Source organism: Microcaecilia unicolor, chromosome 3 (genome assembly GCF_901765095.1).
Source record: "Microcaecilia unicolor chromosome 3, aMicUni1.1, whole genome shotgun sequence".
Lineage (NCBI taxonomy): Eukaryota > Metazoa > Chordata > Amphibia > Gymnophiona > Siphonopidae > Microcaecilia > Microcaecilia unicolor.
This window is the reverse complement of record NC_044033.1, coordinates 162,453,482-162,470,692: the sequence shown is the minus strand read 5'-3', so window position 1 is coordinate 162,470,692 and position 17,211 is coordinate 162,453,482. Positions and strand designations below refer to the sequence as shown.

Here is a 17,211-nt window from a genome sequence, read left to right as displayed (position 1 = left end):
CTTTTTGGGCCTTGTGACATCTGGCTATAGACCGTTGTTCTGGCTGGCTACTGCTTTACCGTGTTGTCGGTGGACCTAGTTCCGGCCATTCCGAGAGGTCTTCCGTACAGCTGCTTCTTCTGGTTTACATGTTGGAGACTCCTGCTGAAGGATCTTCTTCTCTTGAGCAGCTAGCCCCTACTGATTCCTTGGTTCTTGACGGGCCTAAGGGCTGTCCTGTTGTGCTCCGAGTTAAGTGCGTTTTTCTTCTGTGCTTTTCCCGATGGTCCAGGTGGAGCCCGTCTTAACCAGCTGATACCTTCGATTTCGCTCTATCTTTGAGGGCTCCGTTTCTTTATCTGAGTCTGTGACTGGATACATGTCCTTGCCAGGTACCTTTGCAGTTCACTCTTGATGTTTGTGTGTTCTGGTCCGGGAGTCTTCCCTGTGGGGGGTTCTGTGTAGTAGGAGTGACTGTGCAGGCGGTAGACCTTGGTGGTTCTTTCCTGGTTGAGGGTGCTCTAGGGTTCCCCAGCCACCGGAGTGTTTCCCCCGGTGATGCTATCTCATCGCTTTCCGTTGGGTTTCGGCTCTCGGTTCCCTCTGGTGGCCTGATTTTGCGTACCATTGGGCATTCCTTTTCCTCGGTGGCAGCATCCCTGATGGTACGCTGTTTTTTTTCCCATTCCATTCTTCTCTTCAGGGATTGTGCTGTCCCGTCCTAATTGTGGACTGCTCTGGTACATCCCACTCGTCTCTGGATTGATCTGTGGTATGCTATGGAAGGTAAAATTAGTTATTACCTGATAATTTTCTTTCCATTAGTCCCAACAGATTAATCCAGTGGCTTTCCCTTTGTTATCATTGATTGATTGATTGTGGGGCTATTTTCTTTTGTTTAGGTTCTTGAGATTTTCATTGAGCCGTCAAGCTACAGTTTCTCAACCTACACTACCTCAGCTGAAAAGGACTAAAATATAAATTAACACATGCGACCAGCTTTTCTTATATGAGCACGCAAATATGGAATTCGCTCCCAACTCACCTAAGAACGATAAACGATCTAACTAACTTCTGCAAATCCCTGAAGACTTACCTCTTTAACAAAGGCTATCACGAGATCCCATAACTAACTATAACACGACACCTATACGACTATACTTAGAATGTATCTTTAATAGCTTGACCAAACCTTCTGTTTTCTTTGACTTCTTTGTAACACAAATTGTTTTCTCTAACCTGGTTATGGTGATGCCATAACAGGTCTTTGTAAGCCACATTGAGCCTGCAAATAGCTGGGAAAATGTGGGAAATAAAAAATTTCCCTCCCGCAGGAGTGGTGGAGATGGTGCCTACTTGGTCAATGTACAGGCAGGAGAGGGCATCTGTATTGGATTTATTTCTTCTTCCGCTGCTTTGGTATCGACAATACTGAGGCTAAGATGGAGGCATAGGTCCATATATGGCAAACCTTTGAAGTTTTCTCTGTCTCCATCTGCTGGTAGAGGGACATAACCCACTTGTCTCTGGATTGATCTGTTGGGACTAATGGAAAGAAAATTATCAGGTAAGAACTAAGTTTACTTTATGCATTAGTTTGAATTTGTCACCTCTGGTACCCACAATGAATATTCATGAGAGGGATTTGCATGTAGTGGAGGCAGTGCATGCAAATCTCATGAATATTCATTGTGGGTATCATGAAAGCCTGACTGGCTGGGTTTTCTCACACTTGGCCCTGGAGGCACCCCAGACAGTCAGGTTTTCAGGATATCCATAATGAATAGTCATGAGAGAGATTTGCTTGCAGTGCCTCCACTAAATTTTTAAATTTAGCAAAGGTAAGTCTTGCTTATAAATCTGTTAACTTTTTTGGGGAAAATGTTAATTATTCTTGCTCCACACTGCCTTGGGTGAATTTCTTCACAAATGCGGTAAAAAAAAAAATGCATACATAAGGGTGAACTACTTAAGATAGTATTTGACAAAGTCCTTCCTGAAACTCTGCAGGAAATTTAAACAGTCATCTATGTTCTATGGTGGATTGGTAACTGGTTAAGAGATGAAATGGAAATGGATTAAATGGTCCATTCCAGAAGTGGAGAACACTGAACTGCCCCAAGGATCTATACTGGAACCAGTGCTGTTTGCTCTTTTTTTCTAGATAATACATATGTTAATGAGTGAAGTAATCGTTTGCAGATGACACAAAATTATTCAAAGTTTTTAAAACCACAAGGAGAATTGATGTGGTCCTTGAGAGACTAGTGGAGTGGATGGAGTGGACATCTAAATTGCAGATGAAAATTTAATCTGGGTAAGGAATAAGGCTCACTATAAGCCATGCTGATAATGATCAAGGCAGATCCCAAAAAGTAGATCTGTTTCTTATAACCGATTTCTAGGGTTAAGTGACAGCCTTCCTAAGTCTAGCTGACTAATTTTTTTATGGGCCTTTTCTCTAGAGACGTGTCACTCTTTTGAACCTTCCTCCACTTTGAAAACAGACCATTTAATTTTATTTATTTATTTTATTTGTTACATTTGTATCCCAACTTTTGCCACTTATTAGTAGGCTGAAAGTGGCTTATAGTTCCGGAGAGGTAATCAGACTCTTAACCAGTTACCAAGCCACCATAGAATGTAGATCTATGACCGTTTAAATTTCCTGCAGAGTTTTACAAAGGACTTGTCAAATTCTGTCTTGACTAGTTCACCCATATCTATTTATTTTATTAGGATTTGCCACTTTTTTGAAGAAATTTACCCAAAGTGGTGTAGAATAAAAATAACATCTCCAAAATAACAGATTAGCAGGCAAGGTTTACCTTTGCTAAATTCATAATATCTCTTCTCTATTAGGTCTATTCAATGACAAGTTTAGTTTTTCTTCAGTACAGCTTCTATCAGTTCATTGGGCACAGCTATCAGGTTCACTGATCTATAGTTTTCCCAATGGCCCACTGTGGAGCCCTTTATGGAAACAAGGGACACTGACCAGCATACAATCCTCAGGTAATGTAATCTATTTTAATAGTAGGTAACAGGTTAGTAACAGGTCTGAAATTTCATTTGATTATTTTCAAAACCTTGGGACAAGTATCCTCTGGTCTTGGTAAATTCTTTATTACATCTTCCAGGTTTACCATGATTTGCTTCTGTTCCTCTGAATAAGTGACATTTTCAGTATGGTTATATGCAAAATATTTTTCAGGGAAAAAAGATCTCGTTTTTTGGTTTTTTTTTTCTATGGCCTTCCTCAGTTGGTTAGCTACTTGTAAACGTTTTTACCTTTATGGCAGGCTTCTCTTCAGAGTGTTATTTGGCCTACCTTGACTGCTTTACATTTTACTTTGCTTGTTCACTTTGCTATTTTTTTTTTTTAATACATGCTCTCAGCTTTAACTGGCAGTGAAGACTCATGTCAAAGATGAAAGTCCAAAATGTAGGGACAAAACTGCTAAAACAAAGATTTTTTTTTAAACATCTGTACCCAAAGATGCTGAAAACAGAATGAGTTTTTAGTGGGAAGCACCAATGGTGACCAGAGTGCTAAAAGTATTGTTTATTGTAGAAGAATCAAGGTTTACTTTATAAAATGATCCTGAAAATAGAAATGAAGTCTGTCACTGCCGACTATTGCCTTCAACATATACTTACTGCATACTGGTGCAATCTTTTCTTATTATTGGTAATGTAATTTGACCTCATAGACCTGTGAAAACACAAATCCATTCAACCAGATGGTTTATACTAATAGTGAATCCAAGGCAACAAATTATGCAAAACAGAACTGTGCCACAACCTCTCAGGACCCCAATTTTTTTTTTTAAATGCATGCCTATAAGCTAAAATGCCAGCAGAAAAAGGGAAAAATATTTTCCAAGATAGACTCTGAGTGTAACAACATTTAGCTCAAACATCAAAGACACAAAAAGCAGGCGCAAGGCAAACAGCAAGCCCAACAACATAATAAGGAAGGTCAATCATTCCCCAAGGAGGTTAAACCAAAGTCCTTGGTTCAATCCTAATAAAGGAAATTCATCAAGATGAAGGTAGTTCTATGTTAGGACTAACACATTTGCTTCTTTGTGAATAAATTGTTCTATATAATCAATTTCTTTCCCCACGATGGTTTAAAGACTTTCCTTAAGACAGTGGTTCCCAAACCTGCCCTGGGGGCTCCCAAGCCAGTCTGGCTTTCAGAATTTCCACAATGAAGATTCATGAAACATTTGAATGCAGTGCCTCCACTGCATGCAAATGTCTGATGAATATTCATTGTGGATGGCTGGCTATGAAGCCCCCGGGGACAGGTTTGGGAACTGCCACCTTAGGATATTAATGGTGACCCACCAAAACATGTTTTTTCAGCCAAGCAAAGCAAACATTACAACTTATGGAACAGAATGAATCCTTCAGTGTAAACATTTATTGTAAAAAAGGATATATGCAGAATGGAAGTGCAGTTTCAAGATTAACACCTTTATTAGAAAGTAGATAAGAGGAGCCACCAACCATCTGTTGTGACCTTCCTGTGAACCACAATGCCACTGTCTTAGCAGGGTTCAGATATTAGTGCTGACATACAGTGCACTCCATTTAAGTGCATTCTCTGTTTAACTGCATGCTGTACTTGGTCTCCGTTTTTGGTGCCATCAATTTCTATGGGGACAAACTTTGGTTTAGCGCACCACTGATAAGTGCAAGATTTGCTTATATGCATGGTTTAAGACCGCTTCTCTGCAGGAAAGACTCCGCATAAGCGCATGCCCGGAATATGGAAGCCGATTGGCACGTGACAAAGGGGCGTTAAATTTGAAATCTCATTGGTTACCTGCCACAGGTGGTAACCAGTGAGTTAATTTGTTAGAATAAGTGAAAGAAAGTTGTTAGAGTGTACAATGGAGTCGTCGTCATCATCGTGCAACTGTAAGACTTTAACACTGGCTGAATGAATAGAAGTTCTTAAAAAATTAGAAAACAAAGTCAAGCTTCTGTTGCTAAAGAATATGGGGTCAATCCCAGTCAAATTTCACGTATCTTGAAGCAGAAAGATCAGCTTCTGGAAGACCGGCAAAACAATACTAATCCACACATGAAACGTAAACGGGTGGGAAAAGCTGAGGATGTAGAAGATGCTCTTCTTCGGTAGTTTTCTCATGTCAGGAGAAGACAGTTTCCCGTCAGTGGTCCACTACTTATGGAGAAGGCTAATCAGCTAGCTGAAAGTCTTGGACTAATTGAATTCAAAGCCACTGTTGGATGTTTGGAAAGATGGAAGGAGAAGAACAACATAAAATCCAAGAAACAGCGTGGTGAAAAACAAGACGCTGATGACTTTGGTGCTGAAAATTGGGTTGTTTCAGTTCTTCCTACCATCTTGAACGAGTTTGCACCACGTGACATTTTCAATGATGATGAAAACGGTCTCTACTGGCGAGCGATTTCCTGATGAAACACTTGCATTCAAACAAGCTGAAACTACAGGAAGTAAAACGTCGAAGGACCGACGGACAATCCTCCTTTGCTGCAATATGGATGGGAGTGAGAAGTTGGAACCACTCGTAATTGGAAAGAGCAAACAGCCCCGTTGCTTCAAGAATGTTAAGTGGCTTCCTATGTCATACGAGGCTAACGCAAATTCATGGATGACTGGGGAAATTTGGAAGCAGTGGCTAAAGAAGTTAGACACTAGAATGCGGGCACAAAAGCGTCAGATTTTGTTGCTTTGTGATAATTGTGCTGCACACGGTGATGATACAAAAAAGAAGAGCACAAAGGGCCTTTAAAAACGGGAAGGAACACAGTTTTTTCATTAAAATAATCCTTTAATGGTGAACTTTGATTGAAGGATTATTTTAATGAAAAAACTGTATTCCTTCCCTTTTTTAAAGGCCCTTTGTGCTCTTCTTTTTTTTGTTTGGTCTTTTTGTACTTGGTTCCCTCTCTTTGTTGCACACGGTGATAATGTCAGGCTGTCTAACGTCAAGGTGGTCTTCCTGCCACCAAACACTACCTCTCTGATTCAACCTATGGATCAGGGCATAATAGCCAATTTCAAAAAACATTATCGGGCTCTTGTGCTATGTTGTCTGATGAGCTTTATGGATGACCAAACTGGGAAGGATAAATGTGCTGTTGAACTGACTCGTAATCTATCACTGTTGGATTCCCTACATATGCAGACAGAAGCCTGGAATCATGTTACACAGGCAACCATTGTGAACTGCTACAAGCGGGCAAACTTTGTTAAGGATGTGGAGAGGGATGAAACAGATGCAGCTGTTGCAAATGCGTCAGATGAACAGGCTGTTGACATCCCAGCGGGTGTTACTGAAGAGGAGTTTCATCGCTACGTAGCTGTTGATTACGATCTACAAACAGCTGCCGACAGCACTGATGTTGATATATGTGCCCTACACGCAGGTAACGGCTGATGATGAAACAGATGATGAAATGAGCAGCGAGGCACATGCTTACTAAATTCAACAACCTCCTGTCACTTTTGCAAAAGCGCTGGAGAGTGTCAACACCGTGCGGGCCTATCTGGAGGCCACTGGATGTCAGTGCTATAGCAGTTTTTACCGTCTGACAGAACTCAGTCTATGGAACTCAGACACAGACTATGATTATTATACGTACAGTATACAGTCTCCGTTAACTGACGTTAGGCTTACTTGAAATAAACAGTACATGTGTTTATCAGATTTCGAGCTTCTTTGGGTCACAACGTTTAAGTGCACGCTCTGGTTAACTGTATGCATTTCTTTGGTCCCAGACACTTGCACTTAAGCGGATTGCACTGTATTCGCAAAGGGGAATTGGAGTTGAGGCGGGATAGAAGGTTGCTGAACTGTCCAAGATACTGGGAGAGAAATTGCTGAACTCCAAGATACTGGGAGAGGAAGTAGAGACGGGAGAGGTTGAGAACTTTATAAGGAGCGCTTAATACTCTGCCACCTGATCCCAATGGAGATAGGAAACTGTTTTCACCCTGGATTAAACGTGACCCCTTTACCTTCCCTCCTTTGAAACTTCCCCTGTAGTTCTATGTTACCGGAATTGGAGCAGCTTAAAAACTTATTCTGCAAATGTTTGCCTTTTGAAAAGGCATTGTGTGAATATGATTTGGTAGCTTTATTATCACTACCCCCTAGAAATACTCGTGCCAGAAAAAGTTGCTTGGGTTAACCTAAACTGTTGAGACCCAGTAAAGTTAAATTTCTGTGTCAATAACACCTTTGTGTTAAAGTAGGGATGTGAAAATCCAGTAATTGCCAGGGAAAATGTTTGTTGTGTAGTAACTCTCACTTCTCTCCTATGCCTCCCAGGCCCCAACTGGGCAGAAAGACCATTACCACCTCTAGGAAGGGGTATTTTTTGGCACTGCAGGGCCATGTGTAGACACTGGTGGCTTTATTTGCTTAAGTGCTTCCATAAACTAATAGAGGTTATAAATGGAGCTGCTAATATGTAAACGTAGCCTTGCTGCCAGACAGGGCTGGTGTTAGAGGGGGCAAACAGGACAGCTGCTCTGGGCCCCATTGCTCCAGGGGCCCCCGCGGTCCAGGCACCTTTCCCTCCTCCCCACCACAGTCTGTCTTCTCCTCCTCCCTTCGCATTCTAATTTTAAAAGATTTCCCTTCTCAGAGGGGCCCTAGCGCGGCAGCCATTATCACAAGCTGCCTGCAGCTGCCCCTAAGCTTTTCTCTCTGCTGCGGTCTGCCCACCTCTGATGCAATTCCCTTTTTCTGCCTGGGTGGCAGAAAGGAAAAGATTCAGGATAGCCGGATGCAGCTTGTGAGGCTGGCTTCCATGCTGGGTCCCCTCTGAGGAGGGAAATAAAAAAATGTTAGACTGCAAGGTTAGGGGAAGGGAAGGAGACGGACTGTGGTGGAGGGAAGGGGAAGAGATGCCCAGACTGTGTAGTAGTAGCAATGCGGGGAGGGGGAATTGGGGATCAGGTGACCCCTCGATTTCTGCCCTGGGCCCAACTTTGTCTGAAACTAGGCCCTGCTTCCAGGTCTTATCCTTCCCTACTTGTTAGCCATCAACCTGCATTCTGTTGAGTACATTTTGGAAATGAGTAAAAATAAGGAAGAGTTTTGCATATTGTCTTATGTTGGAATGACTCTAGCATGGACCTGATCAATAGCTAAAATTTGTTTTGAAGATTGGCATATCTTAGCAAACAGTGTATCTAAAAACATTTCAGTGGTGGCTTGTAGCTACCTTCTGTGAAGTTCAGCCCATAAATCTGGAATTGTAGGCTTGCCCAGAAAAATATGCTCCTTTTTGTTCTGAATTTGAGCCCAGGGCGTTCTGTAAGGTGGTAAGCCTTTTGTGAGTTGCCTAGCAATGTACATATATTTGGAAGGCTTTGGCAGTATGAGTCATTTACTGTCCACTTCTGTTGGTATGGCAGTGATAAGAGTATTGTCTTGCATCAGAGATGTAATTGGATCCAACTCTCCTAAAGGATGGAAGTTGCCTGATGTGAAGCAGCAGTGGGAGAATGCCTCCCCCCCCCACCAAAAAAAAAAAAAAAAATTGGTGTCAAAGCTTACTTTTTGGCTTTTAGTCATAGATCTTTTTTTGTTGTGGCACATTTTCCTTATTTACAGCAGTTAGTGTAAAAGCTTTTCATCATTTGTCTTTACTCCCTTCTTGTTTAAAAAGAAAACAAACTCAAAAACTTACCCCACCAATTTGTTCAAGCTATGCTTACATCTCCAAGGGCCTATGAAAATAACTGGAGCAGTACCAGGGAAGAAGCAGGTATGTAGGAGGCAATATCAATAACTTAAAGCACAAATAATTCTTGTGGAAAACTAGTATGAATTTTTTATTGAAAAAAGGTGATTTTAATATTTGTTTTAACTTGCAAATAACTGATCAAGAAAGCAGGTTCTTCAGTACTGCTGCTTTTATTTATTTATTTATTACATTTGTACCCAGCGTTTTCCCACATACAGCAAGTTCAGTGCGGCTTACATAGTAAAAAAAAAAAAAAAAAAGCATTACAAAGGACATGTAAGAAGAATATTGTAATATTTTAAGTATGTAAGTTATTTAATACATTTGTCCTTTACGTGTTTTCCCCATGTTTCTCTTTAAAGTTTGCTGTGGTGTAGCAAAGAGCATGTTGAATGTTCGCTGCTGTTGAGAGCAGCCTTGCTTAGGGGGGCTTAGCTTACCCCTTTCACATATGCAGAATATATTACACTAGTTGGAATGATTTGGGATGAGGCAGAGGGGAGGGGGGTGGGCTAGTCAAGAAATGACCAGCAAGGTTAGGTTCCTCTGCACTGTGACAGAACTGGCAAGTTTTGAATTTTGGCCAAAAAGCTCAACCATTTTGTTTGTTTTACAGACTTAAAAAGGGAGTCAGCACAACTTCATGACTGAAGCGCCAATTGAGTCCTCAGCCATAGCTGTTTTCTTTTTCAATCTTTCACATACATAGTGTTCTTAAAAAAAACTAACTATTACATTTATTGTTTGGATCACAAGTCATTTTTTTCAAGTCTGTTTTCATGTTGAATTTGAATCTTTTATTTTTTTTTTATTTTTTTTTTTAATTAACTGGTCCCTCGATCTTAGTTCCTGTAAGTGAGCTGTTAGCTGTTAATATCTTGCTGCTGGGGCTTCTCACACTGTAACACTTGAAAAGGAAAATACTGGTTGTAGCGGAGACATCAGAAGACTTTAGTGAAAGATTTGCTATTTTTTTTTCTCCCAAGTAGTTGAACTGTAACTAGGAACAGAGGAGTAGCCTGTTGGTTAGGGCACAGAACTGACCACCAGGGAAGCCAGGGTGAAATCCCAGTGCTACTCTTGTGATTTTGAGCAATTCACTTAACCCTCCAATTGCCTCAGCTACAAACTTAGATTACAAGCCCTCCATTGCCTAGCGTACCTGAATGCAATTCAGCTTAGTTACTAATGAGAAAGGTGTGAGTTAAATCTAAATAACTTATTCTTTGGTAGTGTCCATTTATATATTTTTAAAAAATTTGCCAATCAAAAAAGCTGGAACAAAATGTTCTGTTAATATGAATTTAGTTTTTCCTGTTAAAGCCATTCTGTCACTTCATCCACTGTTGCTTAACAGTTAATTCCACAACAGTAGGAAAGCTGCATTGAAAAGTGGGTGAACAAACTCTTTCGCTATAGGCACGTTAGCGTTTTTAACGTGCATAAATGGTTTACGCGAGTTAAACGCTAACATGCCCATAGAAATGTATAGGTGCGTTAGCATTTAATACGCCTTAATTTTAAAGGCACTTTAGAAATGCTAATGCGTAAACATACCCCTTTATGTAAAGTCAATAAAATTCTGCAACTGAGCTGATCTGGGGTTCTGCCTTGTGCTGAACAACTGGAGGAGTAATACCTGCTTCAGAAGTGTTTTAAGCTCCTTTTTTATTTTATTTGGAAGTTTCAACCAAGCACACCCCTAACTCTTCCCACTTACAAGGGATAGAATGGTTGTGTATGTCTAAGTGTTTTTTTTTTTTTTTTAACCGTATGTTGTGTTAATTAGCATATGTTAAAAATATTTACACAATAAATATCATTTCATTGAGGAGCAGTATGCTAATACTCATCTTTGTTACTAACAGCCATCTGGTGTTCCCATTTTCTTTGGAGTTAAGAAATAGCAGTCCTACAATATCTCTTGTAGGGCAAATATCTGACTATTTTAGTTCATTAGATGTCTACCAATGCTTTCTCATGTGAACCTCCTGCTACCCCAGAAGCCCATGTCTTTCAATATTGATAGATTTGGCCCCAATATGCTTCTTAGGCGCTGCTTCTGTGCAGCAAAACTAGTAACTGAAGGTTAAATGTTGAAAAGCTGCATGACAGCAGAGACAAATACACATCTCAGTCATTATTTTAGGACATTTGAAACATTACTTGGATGAGCCTAATGGTTAGTGCAGTAGCCTGAGAATCAGGGTCACAAGGAGGTGCAGTGAGAATTGAGCTTGGTTCCCCTAAGTCACTCAACCATCCATTGCCCCAGGTACAAAATAACTACATTCATTCTAACTACAGAAAGGAGGGTATATCAAGTCCCCCCCCCCCCCCCCCCCCCACAGACACTACTGATGCTGCTTGGGTGGTATTTTTGGTGGTGTTTTCAAAGAATGACCACAGTGTTGGATGGTATCTGCAGTAATTAGGGTGTGCATGTGCTCCTCATGCAATACAGCTGGATGGGATTCCAGGTGCATTACTATAACACATACAAAGTACCACAGAATTGCCCTTGTGGCACACTGGGATGAAGAAGTTCCTGCAGACATCCACTTGCACCAGCCCTAGCACTTATGCCTCCTTAACTCCTGCCAGCACCGACACTGCTGCTGCTGCCTCCTCCTACTGCTGCCTTCTCCAGTCCACATGAGGCTACTAGCTGTTTGCTGGATCCATCAACCAACACAGGTGAATGTAACAGCAGTAGGGAGATAGTAGCTTTAGTGCTAGCAGGGAGATGAACGCTGGTGCTGCTGCAAATTTCTGTAGATGTCAGCCAGTTTTACAACAAAGCAGCAACATGCAGTCAAATAATTCAATATCACCTGTGTGTTCAATCCAAGCATAAACTAATTAAGCAGTGTAAATTGACTCAGATTTGTAACAGGCCCCATACAAACAGGGTAAAACATTTCAAAGTAGAATGATCCCAGCAGTACGATATCTGGAACACTGTTTATGAACTGGAAACAAACATCCATTCTGAAAACCCCACAGTTCAGCCAGTGATAGGTATGGAGTTCCAAACTATGCAAAGTGCCGTACTTTTAAGCATTTTTTTTATGGACAGCTTCTTTCTGATCAGTAGATAAGTTATTCATTTCAATAACTCAAAAGTGCCACTAGATTTCAAACACACATAATCATAGGAACAGCTTCTTTGAACTACACAACATTCAACTAGATGCTCCAATATTCAACAGCTTAATATTGTGTTAATTAATCAACCCATTAACTTGAAATAATATGCAGTTGTAAGTGTGATGTCAGGTACATTCTTTGTGCAAAAAAAAACCATGTGCTTCTGCAACAAAAGTACTATTGCTGGATACTTTTCTAAGCAAAATAAAATATGCACCTTTGTGTCAGTCATCAATACAGAAAAGACACAACTGACTGAAGAATACAAGACAAGTCAGAGGAGGGGTGAGGGAGTACTAAGGAGAAGTGATTGTCTGGTATTTATCTTTACCAAAATTTTTATATACCAGTTTACAAACTAACCAGTTTTCAGGAAATCCTTTATAAATATGCATGTGATGTATCAGCATACAACGGAAGCAGAGGATTTATTTATTTATTTATTTTTGTTACATTTGTACCCCGCAATTTCCCACTCATGGCAGGCGAAATGTGGCTTACATAGGGCAATGGAGGGTTAAGAGGATGCAAACATTTCTCACAAATATTAATTGGGGATATACAGAATACTTGGCAGGTTTGCAGCTCTTCAGGACTGCATTTCAACAATCCTTTTTCCTTTCAAAGCTCAGCCAAAGTGAGAGCTGTTGGCCAGAAGGCATTGAAGAAAGCTAGTTCTGCAACCAGGTAAGAGCCATCTTGTGGCCATTGAAGAAAGCTAATCCTGCAACCAGGTCTGAGCCATCTCTCCCCACCCTTCGAATATGGCCAGTAGGTACTGACCTATCATTATGGCTGAGAGCAAAATTATCACCAGAATAAATGATTCATGTGAACATTTTTGGCAAATGGGAGGGATTTGCCCACTAATTATGTGGGCACTTTTGAAAATGCACACAGGAGCAGTCACAGAGGATCTTACTTCATTACAGTGACAGTACTCACCTAATCTGCATCCAGCAAGCTACTCTTCTTGCCCACCTCTGATAGCCCCGGTTGAGACTTTCTGATGCTGCATCTTATGTTGGCATAAGCTGGGCATGCAGTAGCAGAGGCCAGGCTCAAACTGAACCCAGGGCTTTTGCATGCAATGCAGACTACACAACTAGATTTATAACCTAGTTAGGGATACTCGCCAACAATAAGAACTGAAAATTATCCTTTAATTTATGCTAAGAAATCCTACAGAGGGATAAATTCCATGTAAGCTCCAGTTTACACAAAAACATCTTTTTAAGTGGCATCACAATTAAAAATACCGGAGTGTCACTATAATTTAAAAGTAACAGAGCAGTATTAAAAAAAAAAGTTTGTATTTAGCTCATATCTTTCTAAGGGGCCGATGCTCAAAACCTAACGACGGCACTAGAGGCGATTAGCGCCAGACCAGCACTGGTGTTAGTATGCCCTGAATGCTTTAGTGCTTTCAGCGTCAGTGTTAAAACCATTTGCACAGACTGCACTTAAATGCCGTCATTATAAAGCCTGCAGTAATGCTAAAAAAAAAAAGAGAAAAAAAGATTTAAAACACCCACGACTCTGGCACACATCACCAGAAGCCTAATCCCTAGTCCGGGGCAGCATTGAGGGTTGGTTGAGAGAAAAGGTGTCTAACAGCACCAGTTCTCCCACCAACCCAACCACCTAGTCCCGGACAGGCTTCCCAAAAAATGCACACCTGAGCCTCCCCCCCCCCCCCCCCCCCCGCCCAAACATGAAAAATCCCCAGTGGTCCAGTGGACTCCTCCTGACCCCCTCCCTCACAAAAGAATAGCCCAGTGGTTCAGTGGGCCCACTGACTTGACTGGACCAGGGCCGGCCCAACTCCCTGGTCACTCCTGGCACTGGTGTTCTATTGGAATCCCACCCCCTCCCCCCAACCCCTCCACATACCTTGTGGTAGGATAAGGAGAGATGCTTACTCCCTCCTGCCTTTGGGCATGTCCTCTTTAAATGGGATGCACTGGATGGGGCCTACGTGCCAGTTTAACTATTATATGGTGTTTATCATCACTGTTAGGTTAGTGACAATGCTTTCTAGTTGAATTAATGCTACAAAATTTCTCTGGAAGCTTACATTTTCTGAAATTAAGCATTAAAAGTCAAAATGCAGCGTTTTTTTAAAGATTACATTGTTATATTAGAAATTTAAATAAAGTCCTTGACTTCATCCAGTTATTATAAGCCTTGGCAATGTGGGAAAAACGCCTCACGTGCTGACAATAATGGCTGTGAGTGACGGTATTGCTATTTTGCAAGCAAGTGTTTTTTATTGCTTTTTGTGAATGGATGGTTTAATGTTTTAAAATAGCACTATTATACTATTAACAGTGGATTCATCCATTTTTGTGGTATTTTGGAATCATATGTTTAAATATTTTATTATGCCTGCTGGCTATATAAACGCATAAAATATTTTGGAAGTCGTATGAAAATTTAAGTATGCTTAACTGGCACATGCAGCCACATATAATGTAGTATGTGTGGTGTTTCTCCACCTTATTTATCAATCATATGTTGAAAGGGAAAACTTACCTTGGTAATTTTCTTTCCTTTAGTCACAGCAGATGAATCCATTAACTGATGGATTGTATCCGCCTACCAGCAGGTGGAGATAGAGGACACTGAAAGACATAGTGCCTCTAGGACAGCTAGCCTCAACTGCCTTCAGTATTTGAGATTTCCAAAGCAGCGTGAACCATAAAGGTATAATAACAAACTTTCCTCACAGCGAGCAATCGCCCCATAACAGGAGCATCAAAGGAGGGACGATCTCAACCTCCTGTAGTAGAACATCATGTAGAAATTCTGATAACTGTGTTCCAACTTCTCCCAATGAGATTTATATCTGCTTGAAAGATCTGAACAAAAAACAAAGTCAGACAGGGAGGGATCATGGATTCATCTGCTGTGACTAAAGGAAAGAAAATTACCAAGGTAAGAATCTAATTTTCCCTTCCTTGTCATCAGCAGCAGATGAATCCATTAACTGATGGGATGTACAAAAGCAATCCCTACTTAGGGTGGGAACAGGCCACACCATGAGCCAATACTTGAACTCCAAAAACAGCGTCCTGTTTCGCTTTAACATCCAGCCTGTAATACCGGGCAAAAGAGCTGAGAAGCCCAAGTAGCCGCACTACAGATCTCTTGAAGAGAGAGTGCTCCCGTTTCAGCCCACAAGGAGGAGATGAATCTCGTGGAATGCGCCTTAAAATGCTTCAGGCGGAGACCGACCTGAAAGCAGATACACAGAAAAAATGACTTCCTTGAGCCAACGGGCTATAGTGGCCTTAGTCGCCGGGCCTCCACGCCAGGACCTGACAACAAGACAAAAAGGTGATCAGAAGTCCTGAAGTCATTTGACATCTGTAGATACTGCAACAGCGCCCTGCGGACATCCAGAAGATGTAACTGCCCAAAGGAGTCCGGGTACTCTTCCCTAGAAAAGGAAGGAAGAAAAATGGGCTGGTTCAGGTGAAACGCTGAAACCACCTTAGGCAGAAAGGAAGGCATTGTATGTACCGTTACTCCGGAATCTGAGAATTGCAGAAAAGGGTCCCGACAGGACACCGCCTGCAGCTCAGACATGTGTCTAGCCGATGTCATGGCCACCAAAAAGACTGTCTTGAGAGTCACATCCTTCTCCGAAGCTCGCTTAAGCGGCTCTAAGGGCGAACACTGAAGAGCCTTCAACACTAGCCCCAGGTTCCAGGCCGGACAGGAGGACGGAGCCTAAGCACCCCTCTGAGAAATGTGGCAATGTCTGGATGAGCAGCAAGGGACAAGCCAGCGACTTTTCCTCGATAGCATGATAATGCTGCCACTTGCACCCGCAGGGAATTGTAAGCCACAGGAAATATGACTATTTTCGAAAAGGCAAAACATCTATTTTTTTTTCTTTTTTTTGAAAATGGCCACATACAAAATGCTTTTATGCTCTGTGCATTTATCTCTTTGGGCCATTTTCGGGGAAGAAAAAAAGTCCAAGTGAAAAAGGTAGAAAATCAATCCATTGGGATGTAGGAGGAACCAGCATTCTTAGTAGACTGGCCACACAGACATCCCAGCAGAGCAGTGCGGCACCCTACGGGGCATTGCAGTGGACTTCATATAAAAGCTCCCAGGTACACATCTCACTGTTACCCCCTTATACTGTATGTTGAGCTCTCCAAAACCTACCAACAACCTACTGTACCCAATTGTACACCACTACAATAGCCCTAATGGGTGAAGGGGTCACCTATATGTAGGTACAGTAGGGAGTGCGGGAGGGCTCACACATTTCACCACAAGTGTAACAGGTAGAGTGGGGTATGGGCCTGGGTGCTCCTTTCTATAGTGCACTTCACTGACCATTACACTATTCCAGGGACCTGCTTGCTGCTCTAATAGATCTAGCTATAACATCCAAAACTGTCATACAGGCTGGTAAGTAATATTTTCAATCACATCTTTGGTGGGTGGGGGGGGGTTATTGATCACTGGGGGAGTGTCATCACTGATTACCTCCAGTGGACATCTGGATATTTAGGGAACTTTTTTGTGCCTTATTCCTTCAAAAAACAGCTGTAGACCAAAAAATGGAAGTTTCTGACCTAAGCGTTTTCGTTTTGTTCCATTATGGCTGTAAAAGGTCCAAGAAACGTGCTAAGCCTGCCCCTGACATGCCACCTTGTGATTGGGTGCACTGCAGATGAATTGCATAGATAAATGTCTGTAAAATAGGTTTTTAAAATACTAAGTTGGATGTTTTGAGAAGAAATTTGTCCAAATGCTGCTTTGACACTTTTTGGATGTTTTTCTCTTTTGAAAGTGAGCCCCCTAGTCTAATGATGACATAGAAAATAAAATTAGTTGTTCTACCTTTTGTCCTTTTTCTAATCATGTTGGTTCCAGGCATTTGGTTTATGCTTTCCTCTGTCTTTACTCTTTTGCCAGGGTCTTCTGTTCATTTGACACTTATCTCTCTATGTTTAGTATCTCTGTCTCCTGGGTACTTGTCTTTCCCCCCATCTCCTCTGTTGGTTGGTTTAAAAAAAAAGTTTGGAGAAGTTCCTGAGGAAAAGTTGTTTATCTGCTATTAAAATAGACATGGAGAAAGCTACTACTTATCCCTGGGATCGGTAGCATTGAATCTTGCTACCTTTTGGGATTCTGTCTGGTACTTGTGACCCAGATTGGCCACTGTTGGAAACATGATACTGGTCTAGTTGGACTGTCAGTCTGACCCAGTTTGGTAATTCTTTTGTTTTTGTGCTCCCATCTGTCCCCATTACTAGTATTTCCCCTCAAGAGACGATGAAATCTTTAATGCTTAAC

At 41.5% G+C, this 17,211-nt stretch overlaps 1 protein-coding gene across 1 annotated transcript in view; it reads left to right on the top strand.

The window, feature by feature from the left end:
* The window catches only part of PTPRK (protein tyrosine phosphatase receptor type K), a 919,308-nt gene that overhangs the window by 81,777 nt on the left and 820,320 nt on the right, over positions 1-17,211 (top strand).